General features: G+C 41.2%; 1 long non-coding RNA gene across 3 annotated transcripts in view; it reads left to right on the top strand.

The window, feature by feature from the left end:
- The window catches only part of LOC123029106, a 28,933-nt gene that overhangs the window by 3,968 nt on the left and 13,460 nt on the right, over positions 1-11,505 (top strand). For all 3 annotated transcript variants that reach the window (XR_006415853.1, XR_006415852.1, XR_006415851.1), the window contains exon 2: positions 9,254-10,518. This is a non-coding gene — a long non-coding RNA (uncharacterized LOC123029106). The remainder of the gene's footprint in view (positions 1-9,253; positions 10,519-11,505) is intronic.

Genomic DNA, 11,505 nt, shown 5'->3' on the forward strand with positions numbered 1-11,505 from the left:
AATGAGCAATGAAAGATCAAGGGACGTATTTTAATGTCACCTACAGAACATCACTCACAAGACAAAAAGAGAAGCCAGGATGGATTGCAGCAAAGGCTTTGTAACCCAACATGCTGTTCACACTGTAGCCAGGTCAGCTGCTCACAAGAAACCTGCAAGCAGGCCATAAGGCAATAGCAGCCACCCATTCTAGTGATTCCAGCAACGGGCAATGACTAGCAGACTAGCAGAGGCATGACTAGCAGACTCCATGTCTACGAAACATGTCCTGAATACTCATCATGCTAATCATCAACACTAATTCGAAGTTTAAAGAAAAGTTCTGTCTTTTCCTCCCAAGAGTCTAAATCAATGTACATTTACTGCCTATCCTATCAGTAATAGTAACTGTCTGTCTATTCCTCTGTTTTCTTCTAACTACTACTCTGAGCTAGTAAAGGCTGAGACTCAGGTCAGTTCACCTTATTACTCAACAGGCTCAATTCACTATTACTCAATGAGTGCTTATTACTATTGCTCATACAACAGCCTAAAAACACAAAGTTTGAAAGACGAAGCATGCCAACATAACAGTCAGGCTAGATATAACAATGGAAAAATAATTGTTTTACAAACTATTAGCAAGTGATCGTACTGTATAACTGACAAAATCAATTAAAAAAGCACAATGGCTTCTGTTACGATCAGTCAAGACTGACAGCCTGTAACTGGCCCAATTAACTTCTGGGCTGAGGGGCTTCTGGAACCTGGCTCTTCCCAGTCACAGTGCAACATAGCAGTCCCCCAGTGGGCTCGACAGGCAAGAGAACTCTGAGAGCGTGGCAAGCCCCCAACCCCCACCCCCCACACACATTTAAGCTAAGGTGATCGACACTGTCCTCAATGTTGATATGACTCCAAACCCCATATGACGGGGACGGAGCATAAAGTGTCCCAGAATATTTATACCACTGGACTTGGCTCTTGGGCTTTAAGATGATAGAGAGGGGCCCAGCTCTCTCAAGTTACGTTCTTCCCAGATGGATTCTTCAGATTCAAAGGAGGGGGCAGAGGGACAGAGGAGGGCAGATGACTTGGCATTTTCAATGCTCCCCAGTGAAGATACTCAGAGGGGAAAACCTGCTTTTTTTGGAGAAGGAGGGGGACATTTTAGAAGTGAGAGGAGTGGCAGCTGAGGAGGAGTTCCATCACCATGTAAGGAGACTACAGGTGAAATGGGAAGGCCATTGAGCAGTGAAGGCCACCCTGAGGGTGGAGTCAGAATCCTTCGGAAAGGGAGGGAAGGGGGGATGTTTCAGTGTGGACCAAACCTGTCCTGGGCAGCTTCCCCCCACCCCCATGCAAACACCTTTGCCTCTCCAGCAGATGTAGAAGAAACCTCGGAAACACCATCCTTTGTTTGAGTTCTAGGTTAGAAAACACTGTAAGTCAAATATGAGATGTGGGAGTAGTGTCTGCCCATGTGAAGAGTTGATCAAAAGGTGGCAGAGACCAGCCCACAACAGAAACATATGGAGCTGTGCATGATGAGGGGACTGGGGACTGACTTGCTGTAAAACACAGTCGGTATCTGCATACTCCAGTTTGGCAAAAATTGCTTGGGTGATCCCTTGGTATGGGTTCTTCATTTTCATCTTAATAGTTTATATGCTGTCCTCAACTAAAAAATGTTTTAGGCCCCACGGAGAGATTTCCTTCCAAGGCAGATACCAGCTCCAAAAGAGGGATTCTACTAATGCCAGCTGCAGAGGAGAAAGGGGTCAAATACTCCCTCTCCGCCTTCTCTAATCTATTTAGTGCCATCTCCAGCTGATGTAATTTGCCTTTTAAAAACTGCCCTTAGATGCACCAAGACATTTATCATCTGTAGTGCTAGCCCTCAGAGAACCCTTCATAAAAGTCTTCCCCAACCTGGTGCCCTCCAGATGTTTTGGACTATACATCCCATTAACTCTGAACCTTGGTCATGGTGGGTTGTAGCTGATGGGAGTTGTAGAAAATATCTGGTGGGTACCAGGTTGGGGAGATGCTGCTATAAATTACCAAAGGAGCAGCAAGAGGTGAAATGTCCTATGTGGTCCAAAACAAAGGAAAAAATATTCTCAGGAGCCTGAAAAGTATTCTATTCAAGGCATTTTAGATGCATTTTAAGGCAGAAAATTAGTTGAACATATTTAGAGAAAGATAAATGGCTCCCAAGAAAGGAGAATCCTTTCTGAAAGGTACTGGGCATAATACAAAGGATTTTGGGGTGCTTTAACTTATTGCCACCCAAAATATGGGGACATCTGGAAAAGGTACCAGTTTCAGGCCTTGGAGTAAGAAGCATTCTTACTTCCTGGTTGTTACTTTAATTGTTGCATGGTCAGTTCAAATAGCATTCAGAGAGAAAGCAATCCATGAAAGATTTTCTTTACTCCTTCTAAGACCAGTGCTTTTTTATTTGAAAAATAATGCAATTAATTCAAATTCGAATCCGCCTCTGTGTGGTTCACAGATTTGCAACTGTGTTGCTTGCAAACTTTGTTCAACTAGAGTAATAGCCTTAAAAGTAAGGCAGCGCGCGCGCACACACACACACACACACACACAAATACACGAACATGCTTCCACTTCAGGATACAACATATGGCAATCCCCCGCAGGGCAATTATCTGCATGCAAGCCCCGCAGAGGATTCTAAGCCACTTTTTCTCTTCGTGATACCAAGAGAGCTCCAGATCTTGACCAGGTTTTGGATTTCACTGTTTCTTTCCCCATCCCCTGCTCTTTGCACAGTCTTGTCTTAAGAAGTATTTTGGAGAACTCAAAAGCTTGCATGATTTTGTGCAATTTTGGCTGGTCCTAACAAAAGTATTGTCCTGCTATAGATTTTAGATTTTCCCCCTTCTGGTTTGGCAAAGACTTTATTTATTTATTTATTATTGATTTATTAGATTTATATCCTGCTTTCCCCCCAAGGAACTCAAAGAACTATATCATTTTCCTCTCAGTCTTATCCCCAGAACAACCACCCTTTGCACTGATCGTCTGTGGCTGGCCCAAAGTCCCCCAGCTGGCTCTATGGCTAAGTCAGGACTAGAAGTCAGATTAACTGAGTCCCAGTCCTGTGTGCTTAACCATTACACCAGGCTGGCTCTCATTTTTAAATGCTACTAAATGCTAAAAAAAATACATTTTTAAATGTACTGACATATCTTCCCTGTGTTTCTAGGTAGCACTGTTATCCCTAAGCTGCTCCCCTGCACTTCTTTGCTATCGCCACATGCTGGAAGAGATGAGAGAGCCACCCCTCCACTCCCACAGCTGTTATTTTCCCAATCCTTGTTACTTTTATGGGTCAATCGTCTTAAAACCTTCCATCCAGTGTGGGTAAAATGGCTGGAAAACATGGATTAAAGGCAGATTCTAAATAGCACCTTTTTTGCATTCCTCACACCCCTTGAGCTGACCTCAACCAATTAGCCTCTGTCGAGAAAGCGATCATTGGCACACGTTCTGCAAGGTGAAAACTTACCCTGCATGTATGAAAGGGCAGTTCTCTAGGGATACATCCTCAAGACGTGATGTGATGTCTTATCATGCTGATTTAGAGCTGTGCTCTCCTAACCGCTTTGGGTGCAACCCAATATGCTCCACTGAATACAGAGATAACTTTTGAAGTGACTGGCAGCACCTGGGGACAAAAAGGCTTGCCCACCGTTGTAATGTGGAGTTATTCTTTGCAGTCTGAGACCCAGATACTAGGTGGGGGATGGAGGCTTTTTCCACCTCAACTCTGCCCTACTTTGAGATCTAGTAGTGACTTTTTTGCAAGGCAATGTATTGCTGCCAGATCACTGCCAAAGGCTACAGTAGCTTTTTGTGTCATAGCCCTGGCACTGCAGAATCATCTCCCACAAGAAATCTTCCAGGTCTAGGATCTTTCTCTGTATTTAGGCCTTGAAATCCCACCCCTCCGCCCCTGCTTTAATTGTAATTAGCTTTTGGCTGCATGCTCCCCACTGGTATTGTAAATTGTAAATTGTGCTTAGTGCTAATGGTTTCTTTGAATTTATTTTTATTCTTTTAAACTTACAATTCTGTTGTTGCTTCCTGCCTTTGGAAGTATATATTGAAAAGCATATTTTAAATGTCATGAATAAATAATATCCTCTATAAAAGTGGAGATGCGTGAATTCACAAAACTCATGCTTCTTGAGGTTCTCCAAATTCCACCTTGAAGTTTGTTCCAACTCAAGTCCTTCTTAGAACAGATTATGAATCACTTGGTCTGGGTCTAGTCAAAGCTTGAAGGAAAGAGCTTTTGCAGCTTTGAATTCCTTGATGGAGGAAAGGTGCGATAGCTATTAAATCTACTAACTGTTAAATAAATGGATGGATGCAGTCATGGTTTTTTAAAGTGTGTGCTCAAAGAGTTCATTGTATTGAGTTGCTATCTTTTCCTTCAAATGGAGCTTGATGCTATTATAGATCTAGTAAGACAAAGATTTTAGTACATTTCCTTTCATATGCACAACTTGCTCATGTTGTTCTTTATGAGAATTCTTTTCAATTCTGTTATAGCTGGGTCCTTTACATGAAATTATAGCCTGTTGGGCTTTCCCTTAGGCCCAAATTAAGGTTCCATTCTTCCCAAATGCTTTGGGAACATACTGTGGTGCTTTGATGAAGATTTGACAAAAACCATTGAGTGTTTGTTCATATAACATCTAAGAGGTGGACTCTCTGAAACCTGTTCTCTCTCTTTCTCTCTCTCTCTTTTAAAGCAGTGTCTGCATTGGAAATAGGCAGCAGTTGTGTTGGGGAAAGAAATATCAGATTGTGAAAAGGAGTAGCAATGTGGATTATAGTGAAGAAGAAATAATATGATTTTTACACTGTAAACCAAACCAATCCTTTCCCCAAGTACATCTGCTTTCAGTTTTCGCTTGACTTCAGATGCATGCCCCAAACAACCTCCAAGAAGTAGGTTTGGCATTAAGTGGTGTGAAGATTGCCTTTTCACAGTTTAGCAATGAGAGGGGCACAGCCAGGAGAATATTTTATTAAAGTCAATAGATCAAATCCTTGCAAATGGGCTTGTAAGTGTAATAGCATAAGTGAATGTTCATCTTAGAGTTGTAAGGAATTTTGTAACATTTTATTTCATTATGAGTAGTTCCTACTAAGCTAGCTAAATGAAACCTTTAAGAAAGATTATCCCTGAACATAAAAGCAAACAAGCACGCTCTCTCCCACACAGCCCAGCCCCACAAAGAACCCTGGAATGCCTTCGAGGGCTGGCTAATTACACTCTTCAATCAAGAAATAGGAAGTATTCATACCCGCAAGTGGCATAAGGCCACCATTTTTATTTGCCCTCTATTTCTTTCTTCAACCAAATACCAGTATTTGCAAAACTGTCATTAAATGATTTCAACAGTTCTTGGGTGCTGAACCAATTATTTGATACTGTAGGCAAACGCTTACAGGCTAGAAGTGGGAAACACGCAGGGACAAAACAAGCATTGGGCCCTGAGTGCCCGTATGGGATTTGGAGGAGAGCAGTCAGGCCAGTGGGACTTCTGAGCATCCCACAACTGATTCACAGGGCTGGGTCTAGGATTCATCTTCTGCACGAGGAAGGGCTCTACTGTACCCATCTTTGGCAAAATTGCATGACTCTGTATTCTTTGTACTTGTGCAACATGTAAGTCTATATTTTCTAAGCTGTGGTGAAACATAGGTGGATGATTTTTTTAATCATTTTAAAAAATAATGTTTTGTCAACTAACTTGGCCCACTCCAGATTGCTGATGACTGAAACTGAATTAGACACAGCGTGTTTGTGCATGTGCACATGTGCGCTTAATTTCCTTTGTAGAGCAGTGTCTGCCATCCAATGGCAGCTGCCTCCCATTGCCTCTCCTCTCCCTCCTTGTTATGATGCCAGAGGCATGCTACATCTCATTTATTGGACAGTTCCCATGAAAAGGCATATGGCCTATGCAGCAATCTTTATCCAATCCCTTCCTCTCATCCCATTTGGCATTAGTTTTACACGGATCATGAAAAGCCAAAGTATAAATTTTTGGAGATTTGTTGAATATAGACATGTTTCATTAATCTAAGGGGAAAGAAGAGCTCCAGTGTTTGGGTTCTCTAAACATTTTAATCTCTTTTTCCAACTCTTGGGACAGTCTCTAACCTTTGCTTGACCTTGTCTAAATTGTGGAATTGGTTCAACAGATCAGAGTTCTTGTGCAAAGTTGTAAATCTATCACAGTAAGCCTTTATAGCAGAGGTGTAACTTGTGGCCATCAGCAATATCGAACCATTGGACTCTGGCTCCACTAGCTTTAGCTAGCTTTAGCTAGTAGGGCAAATGATCAGGGACGATGGGAAATTGTGGTTCACAACATCTGTAGATCCATAGGTCGTTCATCCATGTTTTCTAGTGTGCACTGCTTTAAAAGGACAAGCACTCAAACTGGTTAAGAACCTCAGTTAGAGAGAGCATCAATGTTGCCATATTGAGAAAATGCCATCAGTGCAGCTATGCTGTTTCTGTCAGACTACATCAAAGGAAGAGTCCCAGAACAGAATGAGAATACTATCGTGCCAATCCAGAGTCTGAGTCATAGATGTATCATGTGGGATTGTGGGCAGCTTCCAGGCACTCCCAAGTCACATGTGCTTCTGTGGCTTTGTGACATTTAGAAGACTTAGGTGACCTCAGGAGAGATTATTTGTGAGATCAAACCTAACCGAAAGAAAAAAATAATGACCTGCTTGTTCAGCTGCAATAACCTTGAGTGTTGACAAGAAGGATGAGTGAATGAATGGGCTTGCAACTTGAGGATGTCCAAAGGGGAGACATTGATCAATGCTACTCAGTTAACGGCACTTTGCTTCAGTCTTCCTTTCTTCCCAAGGATGATACGAAAAACATATTAACAGTAATGGAAGACAGGTGAATTCACCTAAAGGTTAACCTAGAAATTATTTTCCTGCCCACAAAATGGGAAGATTTGGTGCAATTTTTCTGAGCCAATCCAAGGGGACTCAGAAAAATTACCTGACCATTTCCCCACAGCAGAGAGAAGAAACCATTTTCAGCCAGATGGCAGAATTTGGTTTCAGAGATGGTGGGTGGAGTGGGTGGGGGAATTCCAGTGGTGGAAAGCACAAACAGCAGGCGAAAATATCTGAGTCACTGACATGTTTTAGCTTGCTACTCTTAAGTAAGCACTAGGAGACCCATTTCAACATTACAGACTGGGGAGAAAAATCACACAACAGCTGAGGAACCATGAAACATTTGGTGGTCAAGGTAAAGGCAGTGTTTATTGTTGCTCCCTGAGATGCTTTCCTTGAATGCTGTAATGTTGTTCTGCACAGCAGCTAAATGTTACTAAGCCTGTCTATATTATTAACATATATTCAGGTAATGAATATGTGTTTTTATTTCTTTAATCACAGTTTTGAGTCCCCTAACTTATATCCCTCTACTCTCTTATACTATTTTAAAAGTGCAAAGCCTAGAAAAAAATATGCATGGCTGGTTGGGATATACTGAAAGTTATAGGCCCTTTTTTCTGTCTAAACATCCATCGGATTGTGTCCTAAATGAATTTAAATGGAACTTTGAAGTTGCTCAGCCCCAGGGAATCTTGGAAAAATGCTAGCTACAACAAAACAGTAGGGTATCAAAATGTACAATATGCACTCTGAAATTATGAATTTGAGAAAGCAAGAAAAAAGCTACATGGTTAAATGGGGCCATGTGAGTCCAAAATCTTTATAAAATGCGAATTCAGTATTAATATTTGGCTGGTGGGAAGAAGGGTAAACATTATAGCAAAATTATATTAAAAGAATGCCTAGCTGGTATATTTCCCTATTAGGCGTCATCAGCTAATGAACAATTACAGTGGACTATTCTGGAGATATGGTACAGAAGCCAAGGCACCCTTGCATCTTTGGTGGCTGAAATTCAAGGGCTGCCCCTAAGATGGGGCAGAGGAAAGCAGTGCTTTCAAGCTCTGATTTGGGGTCTCAGGGCAGCAAGGTGTTGTCACTCTTGTTCTTGTTGTTGTTGTTGTATTTTTGCTGCTAGGAAGTATAAATGGTGCATGTAGAATTTTCTCCTTCAGGTCCAAAAGTAACAGGACCATTTTTAGGGTATGATGCAACAGAATGACTAGGCTGGCCCTATAGAACGCCTTTAATGAAATAATGGTCCAAAGTGTAGAATCAGATGTTATTCTCTTCCTGCTTGCACATAAAAAACCTTTTAATGGGAAGAGATGTATATGCAAAATATTGGCGAAAGAACAAGGGCCTAACTATTCAGCATGGCACCTGACACTTTGTTATCATGTCTAAATTATAAATTACATACCAGTAAAAGAAGGGAGACTGAAAGTGCCATTTGAACATGAACACATTTGAACTAGTGTTTAAGTATTGGGTAATCAGTAATAAGAATTAATGCCATAACTCTGGATCGAAATGGGAAATACTACACATGCTAAGTTGATGGCTTTTTAAAAAAAAGTGTCAGGCAGGAACAGCACACTGGAAGGAAAGGTTGAAGCCCTCCCTCCTGTATTGTCCTCTTGGCAAATATTCCTCCCCACTGTGTCCCACTGGAGCCCCCCCCCCCCCCTCACCCCTGCAACCAATTGAAAGGGTGGAGAAAATGACTTTTTGTTCAGAAAGAGAAATTTCCCCTCCCTGTAGCAACCTATGCAGATCCATATCATCACAGTCCCTTTGAAATGGGGACCCATTGTGGAGGAAACATTTCACAAAGGTAAGCATTTTTGTTGTGCTCTGACAGCATCAGTTACTGTTGAAACTTGTTCTAAATGACAGCAGCTGTGTATTATATGAATAACATTTTAAATTCTGGTTTGGATCCAAAGTTCACAGTTCTTGCACTGCAGAAGTAGGGCATCTCCTTTCTCTGTAGCCCTCTTTGCCCTGTGAAAAGCTGCTCTGGAGAAGCTTCTGGTCCTCTGGAATGTGGGGAGGGGCTGCAGTGGAGGGAGGGGCCTGGTCCCCCATACAGCAGCCGGGCTGTATTTCCTACCATGCAGTGGAATAAAAAGAAATGTCTAAATTGAGTAAATGCAGCTAGTAACTTTGGTAGAATTATTGTAAAAGAATGAATTACTTCTAGAAGGGAAGAGGGACCATCAGATGTTCAGTCAATGGAGGGACACTTCTGCATGCATTAATCAAACACATGTGTTTTCTTCTCCAGAGAAGAAGATACGCAGCAGGCTGGAGACTATAGGATTTCCTGTCTACCTGCTTCATTCCATTGACAAGACACAGACAGTTAGGTTGCAGTTCTATGTCCATCTATTTGGAAAAGAGGAAAACTACTGCTGTTCACAAGTCTTAATTCCAAGGGGCTGAATCGAGACATAGTCATGCTTATAGTAGGCAAATTGAAATAATGGAGACAAGTAAGCTATTACTAGCTCATGTTTCTTTGATTTTAATGGGACTGTTCAATCCAGTAAGCCTGGATTCGACCCAGTAAATGTGTTTAGGACTGCAGCACCAACCACTGATTACAAGGAATTCTTGCAATCACACACGTACAAATGCTTTATGAAACAGCATTGATATCCTTTTTGTGATTAAGGACCTGGTCCTAAAATTGGAATTTGGAAGAACAGTCCTTTTGTTAGTTGAGTCCAACATGGTGTGGACCGAACTGAAAGAAGAACCTTGGTCTAACCAACACCTACCTCCAAAGAACTGATTTAAATGATACCTTACTATCTAAATCAACAACTTGGTTTTTCACATCTGCAATAGTTTCTTGATTGTTCGTTCCAGATGACTTCAGTGGTTTTTCTCTGTTCTGCAATGAAATCATTCCCCATCAGAAGGTCTGCCTATAAAAGATAACCCTGCTGTAATATTACTGTTCTACTGGAGGACTTCTCCTCCCAAGAGCTATTGCTCCCAGCAATGGTGGATGCCATGGAAGCCTCCAAATCAGGAGAGAGAGCACAGCTTCATCCATTGAGACAGAGGCTGCATGACCCAGAGGGCATCCGCACTTTAAGAAGTAAATCAGGGTTCCTTTAAGAAGGACTCCTCAAGAAGAGGGCTCTTCTTAGAATGTGCTGCAGCTGAGCCTTGTCTGAGGGGATGGTTCTTAGTCTAGCCTTTGCTGACAACAGTGCTGGTTCTTCAGCAATTTGTTCTTAATATTGTGGTTCCCTGATTTGGACTTGTGCTTTTGTTTTTGACCTTTGGACTTCTGCCTGATGCTGCCTTCTGGACTTTGATTTTGCATAACTAAACAGTGAGTGTTTGACCTTGGCTGTTCCTCTGACTCTTTGATGAAAAATCCATGTGTTCACCAGTGTAACTGTCCCTGTCTTTTGCTTGCTTGATTTCTCTATTGTAATCATCTCTGTGTTTTGCATAGAAAGAAATGAAACTCGTTGAAGTAAAACTCTTAGCCTGAATCAAACCATCCATCCATCCAACTCAATTCTGTCACCTGTAAGTAGTCTCAGGCCTTTCCCAGCTAGCCTGCTACCTGACACCCTTTTTCCTGGAGAAATGTGCCAGGGCATCGTGCATGCAAAACTCTGCTACTCCCCCGCAATAGCCACTATCAGTTCTTATTATCACCATCCATTTCAAGTCTAAAAATGAATTACATGTAATCCCAGTTACATGTAATTGTATTAGTGCATGATCACTTCCCACTTGATTGAGATGAGCATGTATATTTGAATGTGCAATATGGACGGATGACACTTATTTTTAGATGCATGCTGGTGTGGACCCACTCTATATCTGCTGATCCAGAAAATGATGCATAACAGAAGCCTACTTCAATTTGTGGATCTTTTGCTTAGGAATTATGATCACTATCCCCAGCCTGATGCCCTCCACATACTTCAGACCAGTTGCTATCAGCCCCAGCTAGCATGGCCCATGCTCAGAAATGTTGGAAATTTTAATCTGCCAACACATTTCATCTTTAATCTTAATTTTAAAATTCAGAGGACATCAAGTTGGGGAAAATTGGATAGTGAGTATTACGTTTTCAGAAGACAGGTAATTGGTTTATTCTATTTGATTAATTTTAATACAGGATTGTGTGTATGATTTTATTTTTCACAGAGTTCATCTCCATCTAATTGTTTTACATAATTCCATATATTTCACTTACCTGTTATGAATATTAAAAATATATTTTATATGATCCAACTAAAGACACTTCAACAGGAATTTTTAAAGCATTTACTTCACTTTCTCATTGGCTGGAAACCATCATTGTACGTTATAGTTTATTCCTTACATGCATGCAGTCTGCATGTCTTGGATATTATCATGATCTTTGGATCATATTTAGAAAAAGGAAAAGGATTTTTTTTGAAAAAAAAAGATTTTATTTTAGCTTAACTTTTGAACTTATACTACATTTGTCTCTGCTAAAACGATTGAATTTACTTTTTAGATATGTACACACATAGTTTT

Source organism: Varanus komodoensis, unplaced genomic scaffold (assembly GCF_004798865.1).
Source record: "Varanus komodoensis strain SLA01 unplaced genomic scaffold, ASM479886v1 scaffold4, whole genome shotgun sequence".
NCBI classification, from domain to species: Eukaryota; Metazoa; Chordata; class Lepidosauria; order Squamata; family Varanidae; genus Varanus; species Varanus komodoensis.